This window comes from Geotrypetes seraphini, chromosome 3 (genome assembly GCF_902459505.1).
Source record: "Geotrypetes seraphini chromosome 3, aGeoSer1.1, whole genome shotgun sequence".
Lineage (NCBI taxonomy): Eukaryota > Metazoa > Chordata > Amphibia > Gymnophiona > Dermophiidae > Geotrypetes > Geotrypetes seraphini.
Genome location: NC_047086.1, coordinates 399,556,478 through 399,582,181, shown reverse-complemented (window position 1 = coordinate 399,582,181; position 25,704 = coordinate 399,556,478). Strand labels below are relative to the sequence as shown.

The window sequence follows — 25,704 nt, the reverse complement described above, 5'->3', positions numbered from 1 at the left end:
CACACTAAAGGGGGGTGGGAATTGGAAATAATTTTACATAATATGTTATACTATGATATATAATATGTGTATATTTTTATTGAAATTAGGATGAAGGGAGGGTGGTAGGGGGGGTTATTGATTTACTAGATTTTTATGTGATGGATATCAAAGTGCTATTGTGGAATAATTTGTTGTAATATATTCTTTTGTGCACTTGTTGTTTAATTTGAAAACGAATAAAGAATTATTTAAAAAAAATAATGTTGCTGTGTAAGATTAAGCTGGTGCTGAATATCTTCCAACTCCAAATCATAAAGTTGAAGTTGGGCATCATGCAAGGCCTGATCTAATGTTGTAGTTTTGGAGTCCCTGTTTTTTGTTCCACTGTAAGGTGGCCAGATGGTCCCTAAGCTGGTCTTCACGAAGGGCTTTGTCTTTATGAACATGAGCCTGTAAGGAAATTATAGCTCCCCTCAAGACAACATAAGAACATAAGAATAGCCTTACTGGATCAGACCAACAGTCCATCAGCCCAGTAGCCCGTTCTCATGGTGACCAATCCAGGACACAAGTACTTGGCCAAAACCCAAAGAATAGTAATATTCCATGCTACCAGTACAGGGCAAGCAGTGGCTTCCTCCATGTCTTTCTCAATAACAGACTATGGACATTTCCTCCAGGAACTTGTCCAAACCTTTCTTAAAACCAGCTACGCTATCCACTCTTATCAAATCCTCTACCATTTTGCCTGGCACTGAAGTAATTTCTTGGATCTTCCCGGAGCCATTTTTAAAAATCGGCGTAACATTGGCCACACTCCAATTTTAGGTATTACAGACGATTTTAGTGACAGATTACAGATCATTAACAGCAGATCAGCTATTTCATGTTTGCGTTCTTTTAGTACCCTGAGATGGATACCATCTGGTCCTGGCGATTTATCAGTCTTTAACTTGTTTATTTGGCTTAGTATATCTTCCAGATTCACTGAGATTTCTTTCAGTTCCTCCGCATCATCACTCTTGAAAACCATTTCCAGTTCAGGTAGATCTCTTACATCTTCTTCCGTAAAGACCGAAGCAAAGAATTCATTCAGTCTCCTCCCTGAGCGCCCGCAGAACTACCAGTGAGATCTTTGGTGTAGTTAAACTCAAAATACTGTAAGATTTGTTGACTAATGTGTTCCAGATGACAAGGAGTATTCAACAGTACATCTGGATATCTCTAATATCCCCAGATTGAGCCTCCTGAGTGTTCAGAGTCACCAACTCTGAACATGATCAGACCAAGTTTGTAGGCTAATATCAGCTGACTGCACCACCTTAAATAATTCCACGGCACCCAACCACATATCAATGTGAGAATATCTTATATATACTGGAGAGTATTAGTTGTAGTCTTTTACTGTAGGAAGGAGTTTTTCTCCTAATGTCCACTAGTTTCCACTGTTTTTCGAAAGGCATCTAGGGCCTTTCTCTCTGCCTGGGCGTATGTGGCCGAACTCAATTATCCATAATAGGATCCAGGGTCAAGTCAAAATCACCGCCCAGCAGAACATGCTCTTGAGAATGCTTTAATAAAAGTTCCTACAGTTCATAAAATTCTGTCTGATTACTATTGGGCAAAAATACCTCTTATTCCAAGTATTGTAATATATGATTCAACCACTCTTAATAGCTATACATGTCATAACTTTACTGAATCTTCAGACCTCAGAAACACCACTCATCACTCAAATGTTTATCATAGCGATAAGCTTAATGTGTTGTCTTCTCACTGGTACTCCATTATCAGCTAGAAGATGGCCCACCAACTTTTTCACTACTTCCTCCGCATTAATATATTCTGAAGTTTCCGGACTACCACGGAATCGCAGGTTTGACCTTCTGCTTCTGTTTTCTAAATCTTCCAATTTTTCAGCTAAGTCAGTCTGGGAAGCATGTATCTCTTTTACTGTATCACATAAAGTTGTCACCACCACGTGCTGCTCCTCCATCTATATAATAAAACCGTAGGCGGCGCATGCGCATTCTTATCGGCGTGCTTCCATAATCCGTATGTCCGTGGCCGCCAAGAATGCAGCATGCCCCGCTCTTACTACGGCCCCACGCGGCACTTCCCTCCATTTTCGCCACGGCGGTTTCCCCAGATAGGGGAAGCCGAACAGCTCACTCTCGCCTCTGCTCGACACGGCGCTTTCCCCAGATAGGGAAAGGCGAACAACTCACTCCCGCCTCATGGTCCTGCCGCTGCTGCCGCTCCTGTTCACAGCAGCCTGCACGTCGCCGACTCCACCCCCCCCAACAATTGCTACCGCTCATGCTCTCCTGCAATGCCATTTTCGCCTCGCCGTTTTCAACAAATAGAGAAAACTCACTCCCTGCTCTCCTGCCACGGCGGTTTCCCCACATAGGGAAAAACTCAATTCCTGCTCTCCTGCCACGGCGGTTTCCCCACATAGGCTGCCACGGTGGTTTCCCCACATAGGGAAAAACTCAATCACTGCTTGCTCTCCTCGGCACGGCGCTTTATCCAGCAGACATTGAAGAAAAGATTGCCTCCCCCTGCCGCTCTGAAGACCTGACCGACTAACTTTAAACCCGCGGCTGCAGCTGCTTTGAAGACCTGGGCTGGCCCCCTAACTTTAAACCCACGAGCTAAACAGGTATGTAGTTCTTCCTTTCACCTGAACAAAGCCCCTGAAAGTTTGCAGATACAACTCCCGTCGGGGTAATAGCATGCACGTTCGGTTGTCAAAGCTATTTCCCGCAAACTAATAGCATGCGTGTTCCAAGGTTGTCAAAGCAATTTTCCGCATGCGCACGTTCGCATAACAACAAGTGTCCAGTGCTGGTTTAACCTACACAATTCACTCTGTGCCAATTTACGAGTTTAAAACATTTACTCTGTGAGAATTTACTTTTTAGTACTTTCTCTGTGCCACTTTGGAGTTACTCTCTGCAACTTTCCTGATAAAGAAAAAAAAGGTAGGTGGGAGAAGCCCCATATTCCCCCCAAAGCCCCCTGACTTCTCCACACATATTACATTACCCTAACATCCCTCTGAGATCTCCACACACACACACATAAGGACAGGGGGTTAGAGAGAGAGAGTGCAATAAAAAAAAAAATACACATTTACAGACTGATGGAAATATGTCACACATAATGAAACAGTGTTAGGTAGCAGTGAAAGACAAGGGGCTAGAAAAATACAAACAGACATACAACAGCCAAGAATATAGACACAAAAAAAAATACAAACATACAAGTACATAGACAATAACAATAAAACCCTTACATACACATGCACACTTTTAACATCCATTCCTGCACATGCACAATATACTATTACCACCAAAAATATAAACATCTAAGCACCAAACATTCCTTTACATTCTTTAATTTCTCAGGGTTTATTATGTTGCCTGGGAAGTATGTCTGTTATATTCAGTTGACTGAGTTTTTACATAGTTTAAACTTTGCTCTACATGTTTGTATGCATTGTTGCTTGGGGAGGGTAGAGCATTTTAAAGCTATCATGCTACGTTTTCTGCAAATTTTATACAATATTAAGATTGCACATCTATTCTAGCACCCGTTAATTTAACGGGCTTAAACACTAGTATAATAATAATAATAATAATAACTTTATTTTTGTATACCGCCATACCCCGAAGAGTTCTAGGCGGTTCACATCAATTAAATAGAGTTACAAGTGGTTCACATCAATTAAACAGAATAACAGCGGTTCAAGACCAACTTGATCAGAGTTGCCAGGGGGGAGGGGGAGGATGTGAGGGGGGAGGTTTATTTAGTTAGGAGGGGCATTAAGGATCCTGGTCTTGGAAGAGGTGGGTTTTGAGCATTTTTCTGAAGCCGAGGTACTTGGGGGCCTTGAGGGCCATTTGAGTTAGCCATGGGTTTAGCTTGGCAGCTTGGAAGGCGAAGGTTTTGTCAAGGAATTCTTTAGAGTGGCATAGTTTTAGGGAGGGGTAGGCGAGGAGTTGAATTCTGCGGGTGTTCTTGATGATGTGATTCAGGAGGAAGTGAGGGATGATGTAGCTTGGGGATAAACCAAACACTGTTTTAAAGCAAAAGCAGGCAAATTTGAATAGGACTCTGGATTCCAGTGGTAGCCAGTGGAGTTTGTGGTAAAAAGGGGAGACGTGTTCCCATTTTTTCAGACCGAATATGAGGCGGACCGCGGTGTTTTGGATCATTTTGAGTCTCCTGATGGTTTTTTTTGTGGAGCTCAAGTAGATAATATTGCAGTAGTCTAGTAAGCTGAGGATGGAGGATTGTACTAACAGGCGGAATGAGGTGTCGTCAAAGTATTTTTTTATGGTGCGGAGTTTCCAGAGCACCAAGATACTTTTTCTGACTGTGATATCAGTGTGCTTGTCAAGGGATAGATGTTTGTCCAGTGTGACTCCCAGTATTTTTAAGGTTTGTTCGAGGGGGAAAATGGATCCTTTTACTTGAATTGTGGTGTCTTTGATTTTGTCTTTGGGGGTCGCTAGGAAGAATTTTGTTTTGTCCGGGTTTAGTTTTAGTCTGTAGGCTAGCATCCAGTGTTCTATCTGGTTGAGTATGCTTGAAAGGGAGGTGAGGAGCTCTGGTGTGAAACTGGTTAGCGGGATGACTATAGTGATGTCATCTGCGTAGATGAAGAATTTGAGCATGAGGCTTTGCAAAAGGTTTCCTAGGGATGAGAGGTAGACATTAAACAGGGTGGGGGACAGGGGGGAGCCCTGTGGCATGCCACAGGAGTTATCCCAGCTGTATGAGAAAGTGTCGTTCTTAAATACCCTGTATGATCTGTTCCGTAAGAATCCGTGGAACCAGTTGAGGACCTGGCCGGAGATGCCTATGTAGGCGAGGCAGTCTAGGAGAATGTTGTGGTCAACTAGGTCGAATGCACTGCTCAGATCAAGTTGTAAAATCAAGACGCTGGAGCCCTGGCTGAATAGTGTGTGTAGGTGATCTAGGAGAGAGGCTATGATGGTTTCGGTGCTGTGGTGGGAGCGGAAGCCTGATTGATTGTCGTTTAGGATATTGAATTTTTCTAGGTATGTGGTAAGTTCGGCGTTTACCACCCCTTATGCTATTTTGGTGAATAGCGGGATACCTGCGATTGGTCTGTAGTTGGACGGGGCATTGGGTGGTTCTTTCGTGTTTTTTATGATTGGAGTGATTGAGATGTGGCCCTGTTCAGCTGGGAGGTTTACCCATGCCAGCATGTTTGCTTTAAAGTGGATTGGAGCCGCTTTCATAATGTTAGGGGGGCAGGTGTCTAGTCTGCAGATGGAGTTGGTATATTTGTTGAAGTATTTGTTGAAGGTTTGCCAGTCAATAGTTGTGAATTGATCCCAGCTTAGGTCCGTTCTAGACCCTGGGTCAAGATTGGACCTGTCCTTGTCTAGGAGGGTTAGAAAGTCCCCGTGGGGATTGGCTGGGGCAGTTATCGATGATCTTAGTTTCTGTATTTTGGAGGTAAAGAAGTCTGCTAGGATGTTAGCGGTTAATGTGGGTTCTTCATCGCGGTTGTCAGTGAGTGTCTCAAGATTGTAAAGGTCATTGACCAGTTTAAAGAGGTTACTACTATTGGTTGTGACATTTCCAATTTTGTGTGCATAGAAATTTTTTCGTTTATCATTGGTTAGGTTTTTGTAGTTATTTAGTTTGAGTCTCCATGCTATTCTGTGTTCTTGGGTTCCAGATTTAATCTATTGCCTTTCCGCTTTTCTGAGGTTCCTCTTTGCCTGAAGTAGCTCTGAGTCAAACCATCCCTCCTGGTTTGAAGATCTGATTCTGCGAGTTTTTAAGGGGGCAATTTCATTTAGGGTGTTTGTACTGTCTTTGATCCAGGAGGCCATGATTTGGTCTGTTTCTTCGTTTTGTTTTGTGATTGTTTCATAATGGGACCAGAAATCGACCGGATTGATCTTGCTTCTAGTGGTGTGAGTTTTGGTATTTCTTGCTTTTCTGTTTTTGGTGGTTTTTTGTTGGCAGTGAATGGAGAAGCTACATATTTTGTGGTCGGACCATAGGGAGTCTGTCCAGTTGTCTTGTTTCCATACAAATTTAGGAGTGGTTGGTTCTTTGGCGGAGAATGTCACCAGGTCTAACTGATGACCTTTTAGGTGGGTTACAATAGGTGGGGGTTTGAAGTAACCTAGCTGCGAGATTAGTAACCAGAAGTCAGATATCTCTGGCTGATCTGTTTGCTCTAGATGAATGTTGATATCTCCGCATAAAAGGTTGTATGGGCTTGCTAAAGAGTTAGTTAGTAGAAATTCTGTATAGTCCTCCCTAGCTAGGGCCCATTTTTTGGGGGGGATGTAGGACAAAGTGATTGTTAGGGGGGAGGCAAAGGATTTTGAAGTTAGAGAGGCGGGTAGTATTTCTAAGTTGGGGGAAGATTTGGTGTTAAGTGTGGTGCAATTTAGATGGTCTTTATAGATTATTGCTAGCCCTCCTCCCCTTCCCCAGGTTCTGGCTAGGGACAGAATCTTGAAGCCAGGAGGGAGACAGTCTTTGTTGATAATGTCCGTATCTGATAGCAGCCAGGTTTCAGTGAGTAGAACTAAGTCTGGATTGGTTTCGGTCAGCCAGTCTTTAATCAGAATGGATTTGTTTCTCATCGATCTTATATTTAGATAGAAACCTTGAAGGTTCTGGTGGTTAGAGAGGTCTATTGAGGAGTAATGGGAGTAGGCTAGTTTTTTCAGTGTTCTTTGTTTTTTTGTGCAAGGCTTGGTTGGTCTGTGGGGGGGGGGAGGGTTGGGGGATGAGAGGGGACCGGTATCAGAGTGGTCATATGGCGTGTGTAGTGTGGGTGTATGAGATTTGGATTTTACCAAGCGGTATGAGGAATAATGGACTGGGATGGGGGTAGAGTATATTGGGTCGGCTGTGCAGATTTTGATGGTGATTAGGTAGAGTAGGAGCAGTATAGTGCATTGGTGAGAGTTTGGCCAAGCCATAGTGGCGCGCTTGATGGGGAGGTGATTGTTGTTGGAAGTTTTCGGAGGGTGTTTTTGTTTGTTGTGTTTATCGGATTACGATGTTATTTGGCTGATGGTCAGGCAATGGCATCTGTGTGGCTGAGCAAGATTTACCTGGCTATTTAGGCTGTGAGGGTTGTGGACAGTCTGGCTGGTTCTTGGCTTACCCAGTGTAGTGGGAGGTTTCAGGCAGCTGTAGTGTTGTGTGAGGCTACAGACTGTTGTGGGAATTCCAAGGTTAGGGAATGTCACAAAGATGTTGTATGCTGTTAAGTTGGGGGTTACAGGTTGTTACATTGTTATGGGTTACACAGTTGCAGGCTAATTGACTAAACGGTTATGGGTAATACAATTACAAGTTATAGGTAGCAAAAAATAAATTACAAGTTATAGGTAGCACAATTACAAGTTATTGATTTGGTTTTTGTAATACTTATCAGGTTGGAGTTCAGGGTTGGGATCAATAGTGCAGATGTCCGTTCAGTTAGGGGTCTGTTCGGTTTTCCCAGGGTTTGTCAGGTGGGTCTGCCTGGCTTGAGTCCGTGGTTCAGGGTGACCAGTCTATAGCAGGATTGAATCGTAGAGGTCTGGTTCTGGAAAGTGGCTGATCCGGTTGTTTCCGGTCCAGGATGTGTGGGCTGGACTTGCCGTGGAAGTAGGTAGTACCTCTGCCTTCAAGGGTGCGGGGTTTGTTGTGTGGTTCCTGAGTATGGGCCTAGTGTTTCCACGCGGGCACCTCTCTCAGGCACTTCGCAAAGGCGCGTGCTAAGGCGCACGCGCCTTTGTCGTGCGCCTTCGTCAGTGCGCCGTTGGTGCGACTTGTTTTAAGGTCGGGGCTCTGTTGCAGGTTCGAGAGGGGGGCGGAGCAGTGCTCCCACGCTCCTCTCCAGCTTGGCAACGACGATCTCGGCAGCCAGCAAGCGAACAAACAGTACTGGGGCCGAGAGAAAAGGCTGTTCTCCGGTGGTGCAACCTGTTTTAAGGTCGGGGCTCTGTTGCAGGTTCGAGAGGGGGGCGGAGCAGTGCTTCCACGCTCCTCTCCGGCTTGGCAACGACGATCTCGGCAGCCAGCAAGCGAACAAACAGTGCTGGGGACGAGAGAAAAGGCTGTGTTCCGGTGGTGCGACCTGTTTTAAGGTCGGGGCTCTGTTGCAGGTTCGAGAGGGGGGCTGAGCAGTGCTCCCACGCTCCTCTCCGGCTTGGCAACGACGATCTCGGCAGCCAGCAAGCGAACAAACAGTGCTGGGGCCGAGAGAAAAGGCTGTGCTCCGGTGGTGCGACCTGTTTTAAGGTCGGGGCTCTGTTGCAGGTTCGAGAGGGGGCGGAGCAGTGCTCCCACGCTCCTCTCCGGCTTGGCAAAGACAATCTCGGCAGCCAGCAAGCGAACAAACAGTGCTGGGGCCAAGAGAAAAGGCTGTGCTCCGGTGGTGTGACCTGTTTTAAGGTCAGGGCTCTGTTGCAGGTTCGAGAGGGGGGCGGAGCAGTGCTCCCACGCTCCTCTCCGGCTTGGCAACGACAATCTCGGCAGCCAGCAAGCGAACAAACAGTGCGTTTCAACTTCCTCAACTCCGTTTCCCAAGTCTTTAATCTCGGAACAGAGGTCTGCCACCAACAGTGCCAACTACAAGTGAATCACTCTCAAATCCATTGGAATTTCTTGCTTCCACAAGCAAATTTTAGCTAAAGGCTCCATAGACGGCACCTCCATTGTCTCAGAAACAATGCTAGGAGAATCTGCATGTGGCACAGCGGTCACCGATGCCATATTTGCACTTTGAGGCTGCCTAGGCTGACAGGCAAATTCCTGCAATTTCACTCAAGAAGTCAGAGCAACAATTAGTGATGTGTAAATCGGTTCCAGACGTCAGAATAGCTTAGCACCTTGGTTTAAGAGCATAATTCGTTCCAGAAGCATGCTCTTAAACCAAAACACTCGTATATCAAAGCAACTTTCCCCGTAGAAGATAATGGAAACTTGAACAATTCGTTCCACCAACCTCCCCCCCCCTGAGGCTACCGGCGCTGCTCCATCACCCCCTCCCCCCCGCTCTAACCGGCATCGCACCCCCCCGAACCGGCATTGCAACCCCCCCCCCGAATGCCCCCCCGCGAGAACCGCAAAGCACACCCGTGCTGAAAGCGGCATCCGCCCACCCTTCCTCCCAAGCACGGTCCTTGATGTAAGGGTGAATCATCTGCAAAAAGGCACACTTTTCCTTCTAACCCTTCAGCAATGTCACTCACAAACATATTGAACAGGATTGGCCCCAGCACTGATCCCTGAGGGACTCCACTACTCACCTTTCCTTCCTTCGAGCGACTTCCATTAACCACCACCCTCTGGCGTCTGTCCGACAGCCAGTTTCTGACCCAGTTCACCACTTTGGGTTCTAACTTCAGCCCTTCAAGTTTGTTCAACAGCCTCCTATGAGGAACTGTATCAAAGGCTTTGCTGAAATCCAAGTAAATTACATCTAGCATAAGTCCTCGATCCAGCTCTCTGGTCACCCAATCAAAAATTCAATCAGGTTCGTTTGGCACGATTTACCTTTTGTAAAGCCATGTTGCCTCGGATCCTGTAACCCATTAGATTCAAGGAAGTACACTATCCTTTCTTTCAGCAAAACTTCCATTATTTTACCAACAACTGAAGTGAGGCTCACCAGTCTATAGTTTCCTGCTTCATCCCTGTGACCACTTTTATGAATAGGGACCACATCCGCTCTCCTCCAATCCCCAGGAATCACTCCCGTCTCCAGAGATTTATTGAACAAGTCTTTAATAGGACTCGCCAGAACCTCTCTGAGCTCCCTTAGTATCCTGGGATGGATCCCGTCTGGTCCCATCGCTTTGTCCACCTTCAGTTTTTCAAGTTGCTCATAAACACCCTCCTCCGTGAACGGCGCAGAATCTACTCCATTTTCTCGTGTAACTTTGCTAGACAATCTCGGTCCTTCTCCAGGATTTTCTTCTGTGAACACAGAACAGAAGTATTTGTTTAGCACATTTGCTTTCTCCTCATCACTTTCCACATATTGGTTCCCAGCATCTTTTAGCCTAGCAATTCCATTTTTTCATCTTCCTCCTTTCACTAATATATCTGAAAAAATTTTTGTGTCTCTTTTTTTACATTTTTAGCCATTTGTTCTTCTGCCTGTGCTTTCGCCAGACGTATCTCTCTCTTGGCTTCTTTCAGTTTCACCCTGTAGTCCTTTCTGCTCTCCTCTTCTTGATTTTTTTATATTTCACGAACACCAACTCTTTTGCCTTTATTTTCTCAGCCACTAGGTTGGAGAACCATATCGGCTTCCTTTTTCTCTTGTTTTTATTGATTTTCTTCACATAAAGGTCCGTAGCCATTTTTATCGCTCCTTTCAGCTTAGACCACTGTCTTTCCACTTCTCTTATGTCCTCCCATCCCATACATATCATCTTTTATTCTCGCAATTCCATTTTTCTTCTTCCTTTCACTAATATATCTGAAAAAATTTTTGTCTCCCTTTTTTACATTCCTAGCCATTTGCTCTTCTGCTTGCACTTTCGCCAGACGTATCTCTCTCTTGAATTCTTTCAGTTTCACCCAGTAGTCTTTTCTGTACTTCTCTTCTTGGGTATTTTTATATTTCACAAACGCCAGCTCTTTTACCTTTATTTTCTCCACAAGTTTAGAGAACCATTTTGGTTTCCTTTTTCTCTTGTTTTTATTTATTTTCCTTACATAAAGGTCAGTAGCCATTTTTATTGCTTCATTCAGCTTAGACCACTGTTTTTCTACTTCCCTTATGTCGGTCTCATCCTAACAGCTCTTCTTCAGGTAAGCTCCCATTTTACTAAAGTCTGTATGTTGGAAATGTAGGACTTTTTGTGTGGCCGCTGTCCACTTTAGCTATTATATCAAACCAAACTGTTTGATGATTGCTATTTCCCAGGTGGGCACCCACTCGAACATTAGCAATACTCACCATTTGTGAGGATCAGACTTCCCTGATCTTCCGTGGCCTTCCCAGATGTTTCTAAACTAAATGTTTCTCTTCTGTCTGTCCCAAGGAAAGTTTCCTCACTTACCAGGGTATATAGCTTTTCTTTTTGGATATTGCTCTCCAGAGTTTGCAAGGGCTTCTCCAATGGTTCTGTAAATGTATATTCCCTAAATCTATATGAGGGGATGGTCTTGGTATATTCTGGGGATTTCATCAGCTGAGAGTTTCTAACCTCTCTACCCTGGATCTGAGGGTCCTCATCTTTGTCATAATATGTATACTCAAGAAGAGAATAGGGATAAGGGGAGATTTTATATACCGTATTTTCACGCATAAACGTGCGCGTTATACACGGTTTTTACAAACCGTGCATAACCTTGCGCGTTATGTGCGTTATACGCGTGAGCGCGTTTTTCAAATTTTTTTTTTACATAGTTCCCCCCCGCAGGACCGCTCGCACCCCACCCCAAAGGACCGCTCACATGCACTCCCACCCGCACCCACACCCCCACCCTGAAGGACCGCTCGCACCCCCACAGCCTCCTGACCCCCCCCCCCTCATCATGTAGAAGCTCCTACCGGTGTCCTGCTGCTTCCTCTTGGCGGTCCCGGCCCTTCTGTGAGCCCTGCGTCTGCGCTGCTTCGTCTTCCGGCGGTCCTGCGGGGGGGGGGGGGGGTGAATCGGACGTCGGGGGGGGACATCAGGCTTTCAGGGTGGGGACAGGACTTCAAGGGGGAGAGAAGAGTCGGGGCGGGGGAAAGGAAAGTCGGGGTGGCCAGAGTAGAGTCGGGCGGCGACAGGAGAGTCGGGGCAGCATGCGCGGTATACGGGTGTGCGCGGTATATAAATTTTTTTTACATATATTTCGGTTTCCCGCGCGCTATACCCATGTGCACGTTTTACACGGGTGCGCGTTATCTACGTGAAAATACGGTAGATACTTGAAAGGTATTAATATAAAAATGAATCTTTTCCAGAGAAGGGAAAATAAACTAGAGGACATGAATTGAGATTGTGGGGTAGATTTAGGAGGAATGTCTGGAAATTGTTTTTCATAAAAAGACTAGTGATATCTGGAATGCCTTCCTGAGGGAGTTGGTGGAGGCAAAAATGGCAATGGAATTGAAAAAGGTGTGGCATGAACGTAGAGGATCTGTAATTAGAAAATGAATAGTATTTTAAAAAAAACCTAAATGGTTACATTTGTTTTATGTTTTGAGTAGTGCTTAGTTGGCGACTCAGGATGTGAAGATCTAAGGCCAGTATTGGACAGGCTTATACCGTTTGTGCCCCTTATATGGCAATTTGGTGAAGGTTTGGTGCTGGGTCTGTAAGTTCCATACTCTTTCCGCTTCTGTAACTCCCTTTCTGCCTATCCATTTCAATAGCTCCTTCCTGCCGGGGATAGATGGTCCGAGTTTTGCTCGGTGGGAAACAGGGGGATTCACTATATTTTTCAAGTGGTGGAAGATGATGGCAAAATCAAGTCTTTTGCACAGTTGCAAGAGGAGTTTGGTCTCCCCCCCCACTGATTATTTTGCTTATATGCAACTTCATCATTATGTTTCTTCTTTGTCCTCCAATTCTTTGACTGCCTCATGTCACGAATTGCTTTTACCATTGGTTCTCAACTTCAAGTCCCCCTTAAATTCCATCATCGCCATTTAAAGGATGAATCCCCCTTGTTCGACCATTCCCATTTACGGGAGGCCTGGGCTCATGACCTTGCTGTAGATTTGCTGGATGATGTGCTCTCACAGGCTGTTTGTAGGTTGCCAGCCTTTCGTAAATATACTACTTTTTGGGAACAACATTATAAGTTAGTTTTCCGCTTGTATATTTCTCCAAAGAGGGCATATTTATCCCACCTTCGTGAAACTGCAGCCTGTCTGAGATGCCAAGCTCCTGAAGCGGGCTTGGGTCATATGTTTTGGACTTGCCCTGCTATTCAAGATTATTGGAATGCTGTTTTTGTCTTTGTGGAGCGCATCGGAAAATTACCATTTGTCGCTCCCCTTTGCTATTATTTGGGACTGTTCCTCACTATTTTCCTTGAGTGAGGGGCACTGCAGCTTTCTTTAAATGGACTGTCTTGGTGGCCCTGAAATGTATTTTGACCTATTGGCTTGAAGATATTGCTCCCGATTATTCTCTTTGGAGATGTCGGATGATTACCCTCTTGATGTGGGAACGGAGAGAAGTGTTGGACCTTTCTTCTCTCTCAGGTCGGGTCTTTCAACGCACTTGGGAACCCTTCTGGACAACTAATTTCCCGCTGGCCCAAAGCTGCTTGCTGAATTGTTGAATCTCTGTATTCTGTTTTCCTTTGTTACACCTGATTACCTGATTTTTGTATACTTTTCTTTAGATGAGCTTTACTTGGAAGGAGGATCCTGGGAGGGAGGGTGTTCTTATTTTGGGGTGGGTTGTGTTGGGATAGGGGGGCTTTCTTATCAGTAGGGACGGGCTTTGTTATTCAAAATACTGAGCTTGCTTGTAATTGCTTGGTTTCTTGTTTGATTGTTTTGTTGAGCTCAATAAAATATATTTGAATATATGGCAATTTGGTTTAAGATTGGCTGGAGAGAGCCATACTGGGTAGACTTTTATGGACCGCAACAACTGCGCTCAACTTCAGTAAAGGGAACTATGTTGCTATGAGGAAAATGGTGGGGAGGAAGCTCAGAAACATCTTTAGGATGGAGACTGTAGGAAGCGCCTGAACCCTAGTCAGGGACACCCTGCAGGAAGCACAAAGAATGTACGTCCTCAGTTTCAGGAAAGGCTGCAAGAACAAGCGGTCAAAGGACCCGGTTTGGATGTCAACAGAAGTAAAGAGGGCAATAAATGACAAAAAAGTATCCTTCTGGAAATGGAAAAAGGACCCAACGGAGGAAAATCACCAGGCGCACAGGAAATGCCAAAAGGAATGCCACCGAGAGGTTAGAAAAGCAAAAGGGAAATACGAAGAGGGGCTGGCCAGGGAGGCGAAAAACTTCAAGGCATTCTTCAGTTACGTTAAGGGGAAGCGACCAGCGAGAGAGGAGGTGGGGCCATTGGACGATGGGGATAGGAAGGGAGTGATTAAGGAGGATAAAGAGGTAGCTGAGAGGTTGAACATGTTCTTCTCATCAGTTTTCATGAGAGAAGACACATCTAATATACCAGACTCAGAGGAGCTCATGAGTGGGGAACAGGCTGAAAAATTGGAGCACATAGAGGTAAGTAAGGAGGATGTCCTCAAACAGATAGATTAAAATGTGGCAAATCACCGGGCCCAGACGGGATCCACCCAAGGGTTCTGAAGGAACTAAGACAAGAAATAGCGGGCACAATCCAACATGTTTGCAACCTATCCTTGAAAACTGGAGAGGTACCAGAGGACTGGAAATTGGCGAATGTCACACCCATCTTCAAGAAGGGATCGAGGGGTGACCCCGGGAACTACAGGCCGGTGAGCATGACTTCAATAATAGGGAAAATGGTGGAAGCTATGATCAAGGACGGCATTTGCGAGCACATCGAGAGAAATGGCCTACTGAGAACAAGCCAGCACGGATTCTGTAAGGGAAGGTCATGCCTAACGAACCTTCTGTACTTCTTTGAGGGAATAAGCAGTCGGGTGGACAATGGGGAACCCATAGACATCATTTACCTCGATTTTCAAAAGGCTTTCGACAAGGTGCCACATGAAAGGCTGCTTAGGAAGCTGTGGAACCACGGGGTGGGAGGGGATGTGCACAGATGGATCAAGCACTGGTTGTCGGGTAGACTGCAGAGGGTCGGAGTAAAGGGCCAATATTCTGACTGACGAGCGGTGTGCCACAGGGATCGGTGCTGGGGCCGTTACTTTTCAACATATTTATCAATGACCTGGAAAAGGAGGCAAAGTGCGAGGTTATAAAATTTGTAGACGATACCAAACTGTGCGGCAGAGTTAGGTCCAGGGAGGAGTGTGAGGACCTGCAAAGGGACCTGGACAAGCTGGAAGACTGGGCAAACAAATGGCAAATGCGCTTTAACGTGGAAAAATGTAAGGTCATGCATATAGGGAAAAAGAATCCGTTGTTCAACTACAAATTGGGGGGGGCATTGTTGGGAAACAGCGGTCTTGAGAGGGACTTGGGTGTGCTGGTGGATGCATCACTGAAGCCATCTGCACAGTGCGCAGCAGCCTCGAAAAAAGCCAACAGGATGCTGGGCATCATAAAGAGGGGCATAACAACCAGGACGCGGGAAGTCATCATGCCATTGTATCGAGCGATGGTGCGTCCAAATCTGGAATACTGCGTTCAATATTGGTCGCCGTACCTCAAGAAGGACATGGCGGTACTTGAGAGAGTCCAAAGGAGAGCAACCAAACTGGTAAGAAGGCTGGAACACTGCCCATACGCCGAGAGGTTGGATAGGCTGGGGCTCTTCTCTCTGGAAAAAAGGAGGCTCAGGGGAGATATGATAGAGACCTTCAAGATCATGGGGGGCATGGAGAGGGTGGATAGGGACAGATTCTTCAGACTGAAGGGGACAACAGGTACGAGGGGGCATTCGGAGAAACTGAAGGGAGATAGGTTCAAAACAAATGCAAGGAAGTTTTTTTTCACCCAAAGGGTCGTGGACACTTGGAATGCGCTACCGGAGGAAGTGATCAGGCAGAGTACGGTACAAGGATTCAAACAGGGATTGGACGGATTCCTGAGGGATAAAGGGATCGTGGGATACTGAGAGAGGTACTGGGATATATCACAGGTATAGAAAGCTAACCAGGTAATAAGTATAGAAACCCAACCAGGTCGTGCATGTGCAAGACCGGAGGGTTAGGACTTCGATGGGAAGCTAGGACTTAAATGGGAAACCAAGGTGGCAAGGGGACCCCTTCTGGAGATTCAGACAGGTCGTGACCTGTTTGGGCTGCCGCGGGAGCGGACTGCTGGGCAGGATGGACCTATGGTCTGACCCGGCGGAGGCACTGCTTATGTTCTTATGTTGACTGTGTTCTGCAAATGACAAGATGGTTTGGATAGGCTGAACTGGGCTTTGATGGCAACTCCAATAGTTGGAACCTAAGGCTGGTACTGGGCAGACTTTTATGGTCCATGTCCCAGAAATGTCAAAGAAAGACAATTTAATCATGAATTAATGGGAAAGTGAAGCTAGTGCCAGATGGACTTCTCCAACAGCAACAACTGTTGCCTGAACCCAAACAGAGATTCTTTGGGATTCTAACAGAAGTGCACAAATACCTGACTTCAAATTACCCTTTGGGAAGTTTGAATCCCTAAAATCACAGGTCAGGAATCTTGGGATATTGCTAGACAGATTCTGATCCCACAATTTCAAGCAACTTTAAAAAATTATGGCAGCTACACAATCTCTGTTTGCATATTGAAAAGATAAGCGTGACCACAGTGGTCCATACCACGATATCATCACAACTAGAATACTGTAATGCCCTATACACTGTCTAAGTAAAAAGAATTTGCATCAGCTGCAACTAATTCAGAATTATTTATTCAATTTTCTATACCATTCTCCCAGGGGAGCTCAGAACAGTTTACATGAATTTATTCAAGTACTCAAGCATTTTCCCTGTCTGTCCCGGTGGGCTCACAATCTATCTAATGTACCTGGGGAAAGGTGGGATTAAGTGGCTTGACCAGGGTCACAAGGAGCAGTGTGGGTTTGAAACCACAACCTCAGGGTGCTGAGGCTGTAGCTTTAACCACTGCGCCACACTCTCCCCACAATGCGCGACTGATAGAAGGCTGTAAGTGGAATGAACACATCACTCCTTTCCTGTAAAAACTATATTTCAATTCCTGGCTCTTCTTTCTTGAGCCCTCATCTCCTTCCCTCATCATCCTCCCTGGCTCTATGAGTGCTGCTGGCAATAAAAACAAAGAAACACAACAAACCCATGTCAGCCCCTTCCACCTGCTGGGGTGGCCTACCAGCCAGTTGGAAGCTTCCTTCATGCAGCACTGCTCCGGGAACCTTCTTACCATTGAGTCCCTCCTTACAATGTAACTTCTGAAAGGAGGGATTTGGTGACAAGAAGGTTCCCGGAGCAATGCTGCATGCAGGAAACTTCCAACTGGCTGGTTGGCTGTCCCAGGAGGTGTAAAGGGGCCGACGCAGGAGAGTTGCGGGTTTATTGTTGGGGTTTTTTTTTGCCACCGGCGTTCAGGGAGGGAGGGTGTGAGGGCTGTTGGACTCGTGATAGGGAGGGGGGCTGCAGCTGCACCTGAAAAGGAGGGAGGGGTTTGCTTTGGCTGCTGGATGGATGGAGCTCAAGGGAAGGAAGATGGTTACTGGATCTGGTCTGGGTATTGGGAGAGAAGAGAAACAGGTGCTGGGCCCATGTGGTGGGTGGAGTGGAGCTGGAGGGAAGGGTGAGGTGCAGACCCACACCTGGCACTGAAGGGAGGGGATAGAGGTGTTGGACCCATGGGAAGGGGGCTAGAGGGTAGGGAGAAAGGTTCAGGACTGCAGGGAGGAAGAGAGAGAAGAAAAGAGAAAAGCTGAACCAAGGGGATGAAGGAAGAGTGAGTGAAATATTGAACATAGCGGAGGGAGGGCTGAAAGAGAGAGTATGGGATACACATCGGTGTAAGGGAGTAAGAGAGGGGAAAGCTGAACCCAGGTAGATATACAAAAATTGGGGGAGATGGAAGGAATGGATGGGAGCATAGGAACAGGAAGAAAAGGGGGAATACTGCATGGGGGTGGTATAGCGAGGGCCAGGATAAGAGCCCTGTATAATCATAGGGAGGCTTTACTTGAATATTGCACCACACAAGCTCCACAGGATATGGTTCCATTTAATCAGTTGTCCAGGAGGTCACAGTGGGTGATCCGTCGGCATTTGCATATTTTACAAATACATCCGAGTTTGCAACATCTTAAAATCTTATTTTCATACGGACATAATCGGAACTTCAGTGACATCCTCAGCCCCAATGTTTTGAGATCAGTGCCATCTGAGTTAGATTCAATGTCAGCACCTGGCCATCATAGCCGTGGTCATTGTTCAGTGTGCTCTTTAATGATAGAGTCGGATGTGTTCATATATCCTAAGATGGGTCGTGTGTATGAGCTATGGAGTTCCACTTCATGCCTGACAGAAGGGGTGATATATATAATCATGTGCCCCTGTTCAAAACTTTATGTGGGACATACAGTTTGAAGACTAGATTGATTGAACACAGATCCTGTCTGAACACCCGGCGTCTTGAGGAGCCTTTGGTGGTACATTGTCTCGAGGCTCGCCATGAATTTGGGGCTTTGCGATGTATGGTGACTGAACATGTGGCCTATCCTGTTTGTCAGGGTGATTGGAGACGTTTACTCTGGCAGAAGGAGCAAAGGTGGATTTATCTATTGCAATTGGTTCAACCTGAGGGATTAAATGCCCGGATTGAATGGGCGGCCTTCTTTGGTTCCTGATAGTAGCTGATTGGTGGAAGACAACAGGAGGTGGAGTCTGTGAAAATATTTCACCGTGTGACTGCAGCGTTTCCGTTGCGCCAGAAGTGATTTGTGAAGTGGAATGAGAGCCTGAGAGGCATGGTGGGTCCGGAAAGTATGCAGATGCAGCAGTGAAACCGATACCCCTGACGCAGCAAGACAACGTGAAACGGAAGGTTCCCCGTTGGGTTCATTGGCTGTTTTTGCCCAGGAGGTGAAATTGTGGACCATATTGCTGCAGTGCTTCCTTGCCACAATATCACGATTTTGGGCTGTAGCCCCGGCGTGCTGGTTGATAACACTCTGTAGGCTATTACAATGCTTTTCTCCTACAGTGTTTGCTTACATGCAGGTGTGTTTATTTTGAAGAAGTGGAGTTTTTTTTGCCAGATGAAGCAGAACTGAGGCTTTTTCTCCACTTCTTTTTTCATCTGCCTGTTGCTTTATGTTTGTGCTGTATGGATGAGTAGTATGTATGGAAAGCCTTTTAGTGTTGCGGAGTGTGTATCTTTTTCCATATAGGGTTGTGTGTTGAGTGAATATTGGAGTTAGCTGTCCCTTATCCCTAGGTGAAGAGTTTGGTGGTATATGGACCCAGAGGGGTTATGATAGACATGGAAGGGAATATAGACACAGAGAGAAGATAGCTAGACATGGGGGAGACTAAAAACACAGAAGGAAGATGCTGGACGGGGGGGGGGGGGGATATAAAGGAGTGATATTGTACACAGGGGGAGGAGGTCATAGAATGGAGAGATGATGAAGGCAGGGAGATGGGCAAAGGGGAAATACTAGAAAGAGACATATAGGAGATATAGGGAAGTGAGACACTGAATATGAGGAACAATATATACAAATAGATAGAAGAAATGTCAGATGGTCAGGAGATCTTGGCAAGTGAGTTAAGATAAAAGAAAACAGAGACCAGCACCTGAGACTAACATGTTTTGAAGAATAAAATGATGAAACAATAAAAAGATTTTGTGATTAGAATATATTAGATGTATCCTGCTAGAGCTGGTGTTAGCCATAACTGGGGACTGCAAAGTCCAGGCTGTGTTTCTTTAGCTTTCATCTGGCTTAGGGCTCTCTCTGACCAGGGTGTAGTTGCCATGTGTGACTGAAGTATTCTGTTGGTTTGATTTTTCTATGTAGTATTCTGTAGTAATTTGACTTCAGTTTTCTCGATAGTGGAGGGAATATTTGTGAGGGGGAGGAGAGGGGAGACAGGGTTTCTGCTGATCTTTGCTCTGTATTATCCCCATTTGCGGTTTCGACACTTGTGGTTTCACATATATGTGATTTTTTTGGGGGGTACCCCCCCATAGTTTAGCACGTTCCTGCCTTTCTCCAGCCTTCCTCCCGGCATCCCGGCCTTACCTGGTGGTCTAGTGAGCTTTCGGGGCAGGAGCGATATTCCTACGCTCCTGCCCCATGTAGATCACCAATAGGAAATGGCTGCCGTGAGCTCCCGTCGTAGTCTATAGAGACTACAGGATCTCACAGAAGTCATTTCCTATTGGCGATCTGCACAGGGCAGGAGCATAGGAAGATTTCTCTTGCCCCAAAAGCCTATTAGACCACCAGGTAAGGCCGTGATGCTGGGGGGAAGGTGGGAGTGGGTCAGAGCTGGACTAGAAGTTATTTGCGGTTTTTCCCAATTCACAGTCCGGCTCTGCCCCTATCCCCCGCAAATACCGAGGGAGAAGTGTACAGAATATTGTTTCTTTTCATAAAATCATAACTATTCAAGGCTTGTGTGGATGGGATCAGATGGTTTGTGGGGATGGAGTGGGAACAGGGACCAAGTTTGTTGAAACGGGGCAGGGACGGGGCTGAGCTCGCAGGGACAGGGTGGGGATGGGAACAAATTATTTCCCTACTTCATTCTCTAATATGTATCACATTTATCTTTCATCAAAAAAGATATAGCGCACTAGCAAAAAAGATACAGTGGCACTGGAAAAGGTTCTAAGAAGAGTGACCAAGATGATAAAGGGGATGGAACTCCTCTCATATGAGGAAAGACTAAAGAGGTTAGGGCTTTTCAGCTTGGAAAAGAGACTGCTGCTGAGGGGAGATATGATTGAAGTCTTCAAAATCCTGAGTGGAGTAGAACGGGTACAAGTGGATCACTTTTTTACTGCATCAAGATTTACAAAGACGAGGAGACACTCAGTGAAGTAATACTTTTAAAACCAATAGGAGGAAATATTTTTCACTCGGAGAATAGTTAAGCATTGGAATGCATTGCCAGATGATGTGATAAGAGCGGTTAATGTAACTAATTAAAAAAAAAGTTTGGACAAGTTCCTAGAGGAAAAGTCCATAGTCTACTGTTGAAACAAACATGGGGGAAGCCACTGCTTGCCCTGTATCAGTAGCATAGAATGCTACTACTATTTGGGCTTTTACCAGGTATTTGGAGATTAAGTACCTGGGTGTTCTTGTAGATTCCCATCTGACTTTTAGAGGACATGTTCATGCGATGGTCAAGAACAGAGGTGCCCAAATGGTCGATCGCAAAGGCAATGTGAGTTGATCGAGTTGTCTTTGATCTTGTTTTCCTGCCTCCCCGAGCCAGGCCAGGTGCATACAAGCGCCGGATCCACAAGCCTTCACCTCCGATGTCAATTCTGATGTCGGAGAGGAAGTTCTGGGCAGCCAATCGCTGCCTGGCTGGCCTGGAACTTCTTCTCTGATGTCAGAATTGACGTCAGAGGGGGGGAGGGGGGAAGGTTTGTGGGCCCGGCACTTGTACGTGCCAGGCCTGGCTCAGGGAAGCAGTGAGAAATTGGCGTGGTGGCTTGGGGGGGGCAGGGAGAGAGAAAGAAAGACAGGCAGGTGGGGAGAGAAAGAAAGACAGAAATAAGAGGGGGGCAGAGGAAGAGAGAAAAAGAGACAGAAAGAAAAGGAGAGGGGGCAGAAAAGAAAGGCAGGCAGAAAGAAAGAAATATTGGATTTACAGAAGAAGGAAATGAAACTAGAGACTCATGAAATCACCAGACAAAAAGGTAGGAAAATGATTTTATTTTCAATTTAGTGATCAAAATGTGTACGTTTTGAGAATTTATATCTGCTGTCTATATTTTGCACTATAGCCCCCTTTTACTAAACCGTGATAGTGGTTTTTAGTGTTGGGAGCTGTGAGGGGCATTCAGTACAGCTCCCTGAGCTAAAAAACGCTATCGCAATTTAGTAAAAGGGGAGGGGGTATATTTGTCTATTTTTGTATAGTTGTTACTGAGGCATATTTTAAAGTCATCTGCCTTGACCTCTGAAAAAAAACCCAAATACAAATGATGATTAAGATTTTCTCTGCGTACAGTGTGCTTTGTGTTTTAAAAAAAAAATTATTGTTGGTAGATCATTTTGACTTGGTCATTTCAAAAGTAGCTCACAAGTCAAAAAAGTGTGGACACCCATGGTCAAGAAGATATTCTTTAAATTACATCTATTAAGTAATCTCAGACCGTATTTGTCATGGAGTAATTTTAAGACTGTTTGCAGACAGTTGTTTTATCGAGTCTTGATTATTGCAATCTCATACTTTTGGGCATACCTGCAATGGCTTTGTATGCTCTGCAGGTTGCACAAACCTTGATTTATGGGACACTTTTTGAGTGGGGAAGCGAGAACATGTATCAGAATACAACATAAAATTGTACTGGCTTAAACTGGAGTACAGGATAAGCTATAAATTGTTGTTGATGGTATATCTTTGTGTGCATTGATTAGCCCCAAAATATCTAGTGGATAGTATTCTACCATAGTTCTGCTTTCAAAGTTACACTTTGTGGATTGTGTTGATTTATATATTATGACGATCAAACAATTAAAGTGAAAGTAATCAGGGTGAGTATGTTTTCCTGTAAAAGCCCCCATGAGTGGAATGTGATCCCGCTGTATATACGTCAGCAGGAAAATTTGAGTATATAAGAACATAAGACCCTTACTGGGTCAGACAATGGTCCATCAAGCCCAGTAGCCCGTTCTCACGATGGCCAATCCAGGTCACTAGTAACTGACCAAAACCCAGAGTGGCAACATTATCCCAGGACAAGCAGGCAGCATATTTTCACGTATGGGTGACGTCATCTACGGAGCCCCGATCTGGACAGCTGCACAAGCATTCTTGCTTGAAGAACTTTAGAAAGTTTGCGACTCACTGTGCATGCGCGAGTGCCTTCCTGCCCGACAGGACGTGCGTCCCCTCAGTTTTGTTTTGTTTTTGTAAATCTTTATTGATTTTTCTTTCATAAAACAATATACATTTTTCTTTCATAAAACAATATACATAAACATAGTTAACTTCAAAATTGCATTTTCATCAATCATAGAAATACAGTACTTCAAAAACATTTCCCCCCACCCCATTATAAGCACAAAACATAATGCATTACTTTAATAAAAAATCATATTGAACATATTAATCAAGGATGACATCAAAATATGATACCCCTCTACCCACCTACCCATCCTCCCTGGATGTGTAATTCAAATAAGAAAACAGAAGAGTAATCCAACTAATCAACTTTAACAAAATTTATCAGTGGACTCCAAGTTAATTTAAACAACTTATTATTACCCAAAATTTCTGAATTCATTTTCTCATATTTGTAGCATAAACATAAGGAATCCCACCAAAAGGAGAAATTAAGCCGATCCCAATTTTTTCAGTTTTTAGTAACCATTTGCATGGCTATCCCAGTCATGATTGAAAATAATCTAAACTAAACTAAACTAAGCCTTAGGTTTATATATCGCATCTTCTCCACTGAAGTGGAGCTCGACACAGTTTACAGAGTTTAAAAAATATGGGAAGAGAGAAGAGAAAGAGTTTACAAAGCATAAAAAATATAATCTACTTTTATATTTGTCCAAAGGAGGGTTAGGTGACAACAAATGGCTCCTTTTACTAAGCTGCGTTAACGTTTTTAGCGCACGCAGCATTTTAGCGCGTGCTAAACCCACGCTACGTGGCTAGAACTAATGCCAGCTCAATGCTGGTGTTAGCGTCTAGTGCGCATAGCAATTTAGCGCACGCTATTCCGCGTATTAATGGCCTAACGCAGCTTAGTAAAAGGAGCCCAAAGAACCACAAATAACCACCTCATAAGACAGCAGAATATAAGATTCCAAAATCAAGTTGATTTGTCCCCATATTGATTTCCAAAAGTTGAGTATCAAGGGACAATAGAACAACAAATGATCCAGTGCCCATACTTCAAGATGACAGTGCCAGCATTTAACTTTTGCAAACAAACTGGGGTAAAAAAACTCTATGTAACAAAAAGAACCATGTGTGTCTCATAGATGCTGATGCTGTACATCTCATCATCCAAGTCCAAATCCGTGGCCATTGATTAGCAGAAATCTTCTGCTTTATCTCAATGCTACAAATGTCCTTTAGGCTAGTTTTCGGCTTTTTATTCAAATAATCAGATATTAATTTATACCACTTGGCGGCCTGATGCCCTAGCAAATCTGTTTGGAAACATAGGCCCGGCAAGCTATACTGATTTTTTTTAAATTCGCCAATCAGGGAACGCTTTCTGAATGGTCTGTTTCAATTCACCCAAAACTTTGGTCCGGTCCAGTCCTAGTGAACCAGCAATAGCACTAACGTCCCTCCCTGACGAAGAGACGAAACCTGGGTCGGGGGGACAGCGACCATAGTTAGAACAACACCAGCTGAGAAAAATTTTAAAGTCACATCACATGGTTTATTGGTCTAAACGAGGATTAGCATCACTAATAACCACCTGACTAAGATAAGTACATCTCCTTTCTATTGCTAAATACAGGTGGTTTGGGGACTGTGAAGGCTATGATGGTCCCCTTGTTAACCTCGTTTTGGTCATTGCACTAAAACACATTGGTTATAAGGTCTGAGCACTTCACTTTTTCATTTAATTTATGATTTAGCGTTTATAATAGCTGTGATTATAGAAAATATTTGCTGTTTCAGCTGCAACCATTTATAAGCCTGAGTCTTTGAGATACCAAATGATTGTTGCAGCTATAATAAATTAACCAAATTCCCATGCTGAATTACATCATCTGCAATATCCTATATCTACCATGCCCTACAAACATGATCAAAAAACTACAGACCATTCAGAACACAGCTCTCAGACTAATCTACTCCCTCGGAAAATATGACCACATCACCAACGCCTACCTAGACTCACATTGGCTACCGATTAAAGCCAGAATTCAATTCAAACTGTACTGTCTAATCTTCAAAGTTTTCAACGGTACTGCACCTGCCTATCTAAACGATCGCCTAAACCGTAACCTTCCACCCAGAATAAGAAGAACACTGACACCATTCTCATACCCACCACTCAATGGCACTCATCGTAAAAAGCTTTATGATAACCTCATAGCAACGCATGCAGCAAAACTCGAACCCTCCATCACTAGATTGTTAACCTCAACATCTGACTTCAAAGCATTCCGTAAAGAAATCAAAACGCTGCTCTTCAAAAAGTATTTACAATCTACCTAATCTCCCTCTCCTCTTCCACCAACCAGGTTTGCTCACTCCCTGGCACCATACCATCAATCGACAAAAAATACATATAAAAAAATAATAAATAAATAAAAAAATACCTGGAACCTAATTCACCCTACCGAAACCGATTACCTACCAACGTATGGAAACAGAATATTTGATATGTATAGTAATGTAACCTGATTTATCTTCCATTGTTATTATGTCTACACACTCACTCTGTCATTAAGTCTATACCCTCAATCTGTATTCTCCAATGTCATGTACCCTCCTGGAAATGTCCAGCTCTCTTCTTATGTAATCCGCTTTGAACCGCAAGGCACAAGCGGAATAAAAATCACTAATGTAATGTAATGTAATCATCTACGGTTCGTATGCCTGCCTGCAACCTATGCTTCCAGAGGATTTTAAACTTGCCTATTTGAATCTTGGAGTTCAACCATAAGGATTGACAAGTGGATTGTTGTACTGGTATAGATGTTAAATTGTGAAAAAATTTTTAAGGTTTTCCAGGTAGCAAAAATAATACTATTGTCCTTATAAATACGAGGTAATTTGATGATTAAGAACATTGTAGCGATACATGAGGGAAGGTTGGACACTCAAGCAAACCCCCAGATAACGCATAGGCCTCCGGACAGGGGGAATAGGGAGATCATCATGCCAAGGCTCCTGCAGCGCAGAAGCCAAAGGTAGCAGTTCCGATTTGGCACAATTTACCTGAAGGCCAGAGATAATCCCAAAGTC

General features: G+C 44.6%; 1 protein-coding gene across 1 annotated transcript in view; it reads left to right on the top strand.

Moving 5' to 3' along the window:
* DNAH8 (dynein axonemal heavy chain 8) overlaps window positions 1-25,704 on the top strand; it is a 1,666,792-nt gene that overhangs the window by 271,287 nt on the left and 1,369,801 nt on the right. The gene's annotated exons all lie outside the window — the stretch shown is intronic.